General features: G+C 41.1%; 1 long non-coding RNA gene across 1 annotated transcript in view; it reads left to right on the forward strand.

Moving 5' to 3' along the window:
• Nucleotides 1–8,547, forward strand: part of LOC150016195 (uncharacterized) — a 54,342-nt gene extending 45,795 nt beyond the window's left edge. Inside the window, exons 2-3 of the long non-coding RNA XR_016510038.1 lie at nucleotides 5,058–5,187; nucleotides 8,434–8,547. This is a non-coding gene — a long non-coding RNA (uncharacterized LOC150016195). The remainder of the gene's footprint in view (nucleotides 1–5,057; nucleotides 5,188–8,433) is intronic.
• The last annotated feature ends 1,120 nt before the right edge of the window (nucleotides 8,548–9,667 follow it).

Here is a 9,667-nt window from a genome sequence, read left to right on the forward strand (position 1 = left end):
ATCAGAGTAAGACTGATGATTGGAGGGATTTGCTTATTTTTCAGTTTGCTTGTTTGACTTGAGGATGGGTGAGGTGACCAATGATCCGATCTTTTCCAGATCATATTTGTGGATTTTTGTTCTACTAACTGATTAACAGTGTTGAAATTCTCTCTTGTCTTTGGTGATACAACTTTCTTCGGTCCTCATCCTTCTAAGCCTGTGGCTAAGAAGGGGTTCTTTCTATGAATGGTTGTATGTCCCAGGATCTGGCCTTGCCCTTCTTTATTCTGTATTTTTCTTAAGTAATCTCACCCACTCTCATGACTTTAACTGCCACATGTATGGAGAAAGCACCCAAGTCTATAACTTTGTTGCCTCCTACAGGTCTTCCCTGGATGTGGTTTAATTTCCTTTTCTCTTTTTAATAATGCTATCACTCTGGCCTAGGCCAGAAGCCTATATGACATTCACTTTCTCTGTCCCTTGCTCTGTGTAGCTAAACAGATTACCAAGTACTATTGATTTTTGCCATTAAAACCAAGGTTCACCACTGTGGCTGCAAGTAAGCATCACCTGCGGACGTTTTAAAATGTGCATACCTGGAGCACAGCCCCAGAGCTACTGAATCAGGGTCTCTTCAGACTTAGGCATGCCTGTTTTTTGAAAGCCCCCCTGGTGATTCAGATGTTCATCTATTATTGAAAACAACTCTCTAAAATTTTTCTCTAATCCTCCAGCTTTACTTCCATCAGCAGTGCTTTGGTTTAGGGTTTTAGTTTCCTGTAGCTACCACACAAATTACTACCAGCATGGTGGCTTAAAATAACAATTTATTCTTTCACTGTTCTGGAGGCCCCAAGTCTGGAATCAAGGCATGGGCAGGACCCTGCTGCCTCTGATGGCCTTAGGGGAGGAGCCTTCCTGGCCTCCTCCTTCTTTTGATGGTTCCAGGCACTCCTTGGCTTGTGGTTGCAGACTCCAATCTCTGCCTCTGTCTTCACACAGTTATCTCCTCCCATTCCCTGGGTCTCTTACAAAGACACTTGTCTTTGGATTTAGGGCCCACCAGTAACCAAGGAAGATCTCATCTCAAGATCTTTATTTTAACTACATCTGCAAAAATATTTTTTTCTCCAAAAAGGGTCGCATTCACAGGTCTGGGACATGCACATATCTTTTCAGAGGCTGCTATTCAATTTACTGTACTACTTCTATGGTTAGGATAGTTCTTCCCCACCTGATCATCTTGACTCTAATCTGGCTGCCCATCCTGCGCTGTGCTGCAGTTACTTTATACAGCAGGTCTTTGAATATTGTCATTTTGTTCAATGTCATCATTTTGTTATAACGTTGATGAGATACCATAGGAACTTAACTCTCATTTATATTAATTAGCCTATAGTAAAATTGGTTTCATAATGCATCGTTTTTCTTAAAGTCACAGAACCTACTTAACAACATTACGGGAGAACTTACTGTATACCCAATCATATTGTTACAGAAACAGGGGAGTCCAAAAACAAACCCCAGAGTTTTTGGCTGGGAGATAGGCAGCAGGAAGCAGCTTTCAGGATGCCCTTGCATGCCTGGAGCTAGTGGCTGGATACATTGTTGCAAAGATCCGCTTTACTTCCAAGACTCGGGAAGATGGGAGGGATCTTGGACTGTGGGCTGATACTGGACTGTGGGCTGATACGGAAGAAGCAGACAGAGCCTTAGGAGGGTTCTGTGAATGGTCAGAACGGTTTGCAACACCGACTGCATGAGAGGACGCAGGGGGAGAGGGAGGGGAGGAAGAGAGAAGGAGCTGCGGACATTTTGGGCTGGCTCTGGCTCTAGGAGGCTCTCTCTCTCAGGCTCTCTCTGGCCCTCACGCCCTCACTCTCTGGCTCTTGTGGGCTCCCTCCATCTGGCTTGGAGCAGGGGTCTCCAGGCTGCTTTAAGAAGAGGCTCTTGCCAGGCTGCTTTGAGAAGGAGAGGAGATCCATGCGGTTTGCAGGAAGAAGGCAGTTTACAAGGAGGCTGAGAATCCAGGCGGTCCTGCATTGAGAGCTGGAGGGCACCACAGCACAGAAAGGACCTCCCCAATCAGAACTGAGTGATTGGCAGCTACTGGTAAAGCTGAACTGTGCCTAGGAAGTAGGGAAACGGTGTTTCTGACTTTCCTAAGACTGGCCAGGTCTGGGAGGGGGAGGCAGGACATTGTGTAAATAAACAATTCTTTTCCTTTTCACCAAACTCTGGTATTGAGAGTTATGATTCTGGCGGCGGGCAATCAGAACCCTAACTAAACAGCCCGTGGGTTCTGTTTCAATCGGAGCAGCCCAGGGGTTCTGTTACAATATTAGTCCTTTGCTTAAATCTTACCAGATTCCCCATTCCCCTGAGAGTAAAAAGCCATGCCCCTTATCATGGAGTATCAGGCTGTTACAACCTAGCCCTTGCCTACCTTTTACCCTTCTTTCCCAGTATTTCCTCTCCTTTTGAACTGTATGCTCTGGAAGTACTAAATTATCTGTAGTCCTCCTTGCCTTTGTATATACTATTGCCCTGTGTTCCGCACCTAGTCTTGTTCAGAGTTTAAGACAGTTCAGGCGGCATCTCCTCCGTGAAGCTTTCCTTAGTGCTACTAATGGACAAAATGACTAGTGCGCTCACCTGTGTTTTATCACACTTGGTTTTGTGCCTTTCTTTCCTTTTATCAGAGAGCTCTGTCAAGACAGGGAAGACTGATATTCATTATTGTGGCCCTGGTACTTGGTATTATAAATATTGAGTGAAGGACAGTGTAGCTTAACCTAATTTAGAAACTTGTCTCATCTTAACGTTGGTTTTCCTCTGCTACCTTAGTTATTTCGAGTAGGATTTTTTACTGGTAATCATCTAAATGTATTAAGTAAGAAGTCAATGTAAGTAGACTGACATTTTATTTGCTTGACCTGCAATATTTTCATCTATGCTCAGGCAATTTAAATTAAGTGTTTCTGCATATGTTAAGGTTGACATTTCTGGTTTTTGTATTTTTCCCTTTATATTAGATATGATGTGTAAGTAGCAGAAACCAAATTGAGTTAGCTGAAACTAAAAAGAATTTCATGAACAAGAGTCAAACTGTGTCTGGGCCCTGGGAAGCCCTCATGGGTCCACCCTTTTCATCTCTCTGCTACTTGTCTCTGTGCATCTGCTTCGGTCCAGACTGCGACATCCCCACAGCTCCGGTGCTTGTGTTGTACAGCTCTAGCATCCACAGAGACTGGCTGGGTGTCTCTGTCCTGTTTTTGTGTTTTCTGGGATGAGACTGTCTTTGGCCAGCTTGGACCAGATGCCCACCTCCAGCCAGGGCAGTGCAGATGGTGTTGCCCTGGCCATTTCATTCACCCGTGGTGCTGGGGCTCTCTTAAGTAGTTAAGGGATAGATTTCCAAGAACGAAGTGTTGTTGACAGCAGGTCCCTAAAGAGTGTCTGCCATATTCTTACTAGGTAAGATCCTGTTGACCAGCAGCAGATGGTTGAGAGGAAGATGCATCAGAGAGCCAGGGAAGCATGAGGGGCGCAGGAAACCTTGCCAGATTTTGTACCAGTTGCCTGTGGTCCACAGTGGTGAAAATGGTCTTCTGAATTGTGTAGAGTCCTGGCTTCAATTGATTCACATTCCTCTTATTACAGAATGTTCACCTTGATTTAAGGGATATGAAAATATATTAAAACATAGTGGGTTTATAGTGGTAGTTTATTCACAGGTATGTACATTATACTAATAATCACAAACATGTTTTAAATAATGCACATTATTCTGATCTTGCTGCAGAAAAAGGAGATGAATACTTGAAATAAATTATATTATAGAGACATTTTTGTATAGCTGACATTCCTTTGTGATGGCAATGGTAACAGATGAAAAGTACAGCAGGAATAACTTCTGGTGATAATTTAAATCATTGTCATACTGTAGCTACGCAATTGTAAAACAAACACACAAAAACACTTGGTTTCAACTTTTACTGTTCTCAGTGGGCCTGATGTCCTTTCTCTGCCATACTGGCCACCGTGCCCTTTCTTGACAAAGGCAAGGGTGTTAGGACAGGGACTGTTACCAGATGTGCTGCCCCTGACTTTGGTGTTCTGAAGGAGCCCTGGAGCTGTCATACTTATCCATGTAAATATGACCTTCTTTCAGTTCTCTTGGAAAGAATTGCCAAGGGAGAGGGGAAGAATAGCCATGTCAGTGTGGCAGCTTGTGACAGCAGTCAGAACATACAAGAACCGATTAATCCAGAGTTTGAAAATTCAGCTGAAGACAGAAAAGCAACCTGCAATCCTGCATTTGTTTCAAACACTGGTATTAGCTTAAGGTATTAATACAGGGAATCTGCTTCAGGGCATGAGGTGTTTTCCAGGTGACTTCTTATATTATTATTTGACAGTTTGTGGACTAAAACTCATCTTTTTTACCTTCAGGCCATTTTGTGGGCAACCTTCCGGTAGTCATATTTTATGTTTAATTTTTATAAGCTATTTTTTGGCTCACCTGACTATGTGGGGCTCAAATAGAAATGGGAATGAGCGTAGAGAATTCAGAACTTATAAGAATGCAAGTAACTAAGTTTGGTCTTCTTACAAATAAAGATCCTCCAGACATTAACATGATTTGAGAGTGAGAGATGAGGTTTAATTAATATGCCATTTTCTAACTAGTTCATTTAAAAATATTTCTTAAACGTTTCTCTGGGGTGCATTAGAACAGCGCTTGTTGAATGGAGCCAGCGCTAATACAGCCTGTGTAGAATTCTCACTTGCTTATTTATATGCTGTCTCTTTCCAAAAAGATGTGAAGAGTCTGATTTTACAGGATAGGAAACCTGTAATTACCTTGTGCACCAGTCCTAAATTAACTTTCTGGAAGCATCTGACTTTCGCTATAGCTGACGTCTGTTTTGCAGCCCTTTCCTTTTGTGGGGTGTTTAGTGGGCAATTCTTTATGACCATTCCTCTCTTTTCCCTGTTCTATCTAACTTTTCTTCTTAAAACTTTTAAAACATCCTTGAATGAGTGAACTCTTTCATCTTTGTTTATAGGTACAATGGTGCATTACCTAATGGAGACAGGGGCCGGAGGAAAAGCAGATTTGCTCTCTATAAACGACCTAAGGCTAATGGAGTCAAACCCAGCACGGTCCACGTGATATCCACGCCACAAGCATCCAAGGTAGGTGGTCCTGGACCGCTGGGAGGGCTTGGCAGACAGTGACTCATGGTGATTTTCTTGTTACTCCTTGTCCTTTCAGTGTTATTTCTCTCTGGGACAGTTTCTCAACCATTTGAAGCTGGATAAATCTTGGTTGTGAAGTGCTGTCCTGTGCATTGTATGATATGTAGCAACATCCCTTCATCTAGTAGATGCCTGTAGCATATCAGTCCCCCCCCCCCCCCCACCAACTGCCACCAACATTGTGACAACCAAAAATGTCTCCAGATTTTGCAGAATGTCCCCTGGAGGGTCGAGTGAGCAAATCCCTCCTGCCCACCTCATAAACCACTGCTTTAGGTTATAGTGATTATATATATTTAGGTTATGTATCAATTTAGAATAGTTGTGGTAGGAAGATAAATGATGTTCTTTAGTCTAAGGAGTGTTTTTTATTAACTCTTGGTATAAACTTCATTAAGATTTATTTTCCTTCTGCTAATTGAGTAGTGGGTGTTTTCACATAATTTTCACTAATGTGGAATTGAATTTGTGTAATTATTAAAAGGATTGAAAGTAAACAGAGCTAAATGCTATAAGAAGTCTACACATATTTCCTATCATAAATTTAAAGCGAATAAAATGTTAATTTTTAGAATTATTTTATATGCTCTGATATAAAAGTGGGGACATGAATCTCAGTTTCCATTTTGGTTGATCTGTTCTTCCTGTTTGATGACAGTTTTCCTTTTAATTAAATAAATTCTTTTATGTATAATATAGTTTCCTTTTCTATAAAACAATTAGATTTACCTGAAGTATTTCATATGGAGCACTGGCTGTGCATGTTTATCATCGTGGGTTAGACCATCTGGAATAAATAAGAGACTTGATTCTCATTTTTACTGAAAACCCATGTTCAAAGAGAAATGAATGACTTCATAGAAGCACATGTGGTATTTATACTCAGTCTTAGAAACAGATCACTTTTGTTAATGTTTTTATTTTAAAAGCTCCTGTGGTTGTTTCTGAAGCTGTGCCTGGGAAAAGTTTGCTAGAATGTACCAATTAAAATTGTCTCACATTAATGAGGGAATGGTTAGGCAAGGAAGTATAAGGCTCCAAAGAAATAGGAAAAGAGAGATTAATATTTAGTGGCAAAGTTTTTGTCTAGAGAAGGGGGAATAAAGTAAAAGTTTTAGGAAGAGAAGGACATTTTGTCAGGAAAACAAAGAAAATTGGGCTTACAAAGATTCTGAGAAATGGAGGAAGTGAAATAGCAGCAGAATCTGCGAAAGTCAAGGAAATATGAGAAACATTTTATAGTCCAAAAATCTTTGGTGTGGAAGAACACCAAGACAAGTGTTTTCTAAGCATGGGATGAGTGCCAGAATATCTTGACATTATCGACATGGTCCTTGTAATATTGTCTATATGTTGACATTTATTTTTCTTTCCTCTGGCTTTGTACCTTTTTTTATTACATTAACTTTTCTTCTTTTAATCTCAGATTTTATTTTAATACAATGGCTTTAGATATTTTTAAAAATTTTATAGAAATCTTTGATTACTCAGGCTTCATGTTATGATACAATATGAAAATTAGATAGTATTAGAAGGTCAGTGGCTCTTATTCATTACCCATCTCTGTCTGCTCCAGTTTTAGCTTTTTATGTTTTATACTTATGACTGCATTTTACCTGATGTCGTTTTAGATTATAAATCTCTTGCTAGTTGTCTTTCTAAATCTGTGTTTAAAAATATCAGCCATAATACTAATAGCAAGGCAACTTGGGTTTTGGTCTTGACCCTCTCCTCTTGTAACCTAGGAAAAATATATCCTCGTTTACAAAATGAAAGGGTTGGTTATAGGCAGGAGCCACATTGAATCAGATAAGATACTTTGGTGATAAGGAACATGAATGATTCTGGCATAAAAATTAAAAAAGCAAAAATGGAGAAATTATTAAAGGGTAGTGAGAGAATAGCTCTCAGAAATGGGGGAAAGTTGAGTAACTAGGTTTTGTGAGAACCTGGGTATCAAAATGCATTAACGTGGATTTTCTTTCAAGGGTGTTGTAAAGTGACTTGGCTCCAGCTACCTCCTATCTCTTTTAAAGGTTTTAAATTCTTAGGAAAGAGAATCTGATAGGCCTGGTCTAGGTCAGTCAACCATGGTGAAAGGAGATGAGTAGACCAGACATATTTATTGCGAGCTGATGAACTGCCCTGTACGACCTGTCCCTCATGCATCTTATTCATTTTCGTACCTGCAGGTTGAGAACCTCGCACCTAGTATTCCATCCTTCTCTAACCTAGCACCTTAGTCACAAACTCCTCACTCCTGTACCCACCCAGACTCCCATCCCTGATCAGTTCTGCCCTTCCACCCCAGCTGCTACCGTCTCTGTTGGCACCCTTGTCAAAACCCCTTACATATTTGACTTAGATGGTCCTCTTACTGCTACAATTTAACTGAGTCCTGGTTTTTATTGATGTGCTCTTTTTACTCTTTTTTTCCCACCTTTTCCTATTCCTGGAACTAGAAATGATTTCATTCTATTTCCATTTCAGTCTCCCTTTTAACCCTACATTATTAACTTAAGCTGCCCTAATCCTACTCCTGACCTCACTGACCTAGAGTTCACTCTTCTGCATCTTCCAGTGATTCAGCACCTAGGCAGGCCCATCTCTGTTTCTCCCCAACACCTGTTTAAACATAAATTAGCATCCATGATTCATACAGTGCTTTAACTCAGTTTCAGAGACTGTCACTTCCTTTCCACTTTTCCCACTGTCATTTGAAAGGGACCATAATCTCTACTGTGTTTACCTTTAGCTTCTTATCCCATCAAGACATCTGGCTCTTTCGCCTGTCCTTATTTGCCCCCATTGTTAGCCCACTGGACTTTTCCATCTGTGTTGCTGACTTCATCCCACATTCCCTTTCCCCAGTACCTTTTGGCACTGCTCTTTGTGGATTTGTGGGACCGGGCCCTGCCAAACCCCACTGGGTTGTTTTTCTTTCTCTTGCTCACCTCATTTCCCACTGGAGTGCCATGGTATGTGGTGGTACTTGGCAAAAGCTGCTTGTCCTCAGTCAGCAGTGGTTTGTCTGCCCTGGAAGTTCTGATTCTGCAGAATTGATCAGGAAAGGGTCGTTTTTGAGTGAAGTTCTAACAGTGAGAGCTAGAACGGTAGTTGTGCTTACCGTGGTTCCATTTGAGCACTTGGCCTTCTGACTGTTATTTCTTCCCTCTGCCCTAGTCACATCCTCTGCCCCACAGTCTTGGGCAAACAAGGGAGTGCGCCTTTGCTGATGGCAGCGGCCGCTGGGAGACGGGAGCTCTCAGTCTTCTGTGCATGCCAGTGTCCGAGCTAAGTCAGGTGAGGATGGCAGGGCGTGCGGCTATTGGGTAATCTCTAGCTGTGTAATCCTCGGTTGTGTACATATTTGCTCTTGCAATGCTAATACTCAGAGAGATTTCACTTAAAAAAAAAAAAAAAAACCCTTCAGTCCTGTTTTACTTTTGGTGTGTATGTTACACAGACGTAGGGTATTTAGCAATTTATTCATCCATTCATTTCCTCACCAAATATTTATCTAGCTAGTTCTTTCTGTGTCCAGGTATCATGTTAGCTATTAGATACACTAAAGTCAACAAAAAATGCCTGCATGGAGCTAATTGTCTAGCAAGTAGGCAAACAGTAAGTAATCATGTGAGTACGTATTTAACTGCACATTGTGGAAAAGCACAGTGACGGAGAAGAATAAGGTGCGAGGGAAGACGGTACAGAATTGAAATTGGGTAGGCAGGAAAGACTGAAGGAGTGGCTTGTGAGCTGATAGCTGTAAGCTGTAGGAGGAGTTAGCCAGGAGAACAGTCACATTTGGAGCTCTCGTGAGTCTTCTGGAGAATTCGGATATTTTTCTGAGGGGAAACGTGGAAGGGACCAGCATGACATGACTGAGAGTTTACGCTGATTTATGTTTGTTCATTTACTTTTTAATGAGAGAGGGCAACTGGTTTGCTCTTACATAATCAGTAAATAGTATGATGGTGGTGGTGGTGGTGTTGCCGGAGAGGTGAATGTGTTGGTAGCAACATGGTTTAAATTTAGCAACATCACTGTGGAAAGCTCTTCATTGTGATCTTCCCTCCTGAGATTGTTCTATGTGGAAATCTCCTTTTTCGGTTATTTTTCTTTTCCTTTTAAATAGTGACTGAATATCACTTCGTTCCAGTTTGCATATTTCAGTATGGAAAATATCAGTGGTCTTAAAATGACAGTTTAGTGAAAAATTAGGGCTATTTAATGTGATTGCTACAGCCAGGACTGCTCTTCAACTGTTTTCACTGGAGTGGCTCTCCTGTTTGATAAGATAATGAGACTCTTCCTTATCAGTCAGCAAATAATGTATTGTAACTGGGTAAACTGGTAGAATTAATACATAAATTTCAATGTAAACTCATTAGTTCAAGCTAATTTTATAGGCTAC

This window comes from Furipterus horrens, unplaced genomic scaffold (genome assembly GCF_987537825.1).
Source record: "Furipterus horrens unplaced genomic scaffold, mFurHor1.1.pri manual_scaffold_3, whole genome shotgun sequence".
In the NCBI taxonomy this organism is placed as follows: domain Eukaryota; kingdom Metazoa; phylum Chordata; class Mammalia; order Chiroptera; family Furipteridae; genus Furipterus; species Furipterus horrens.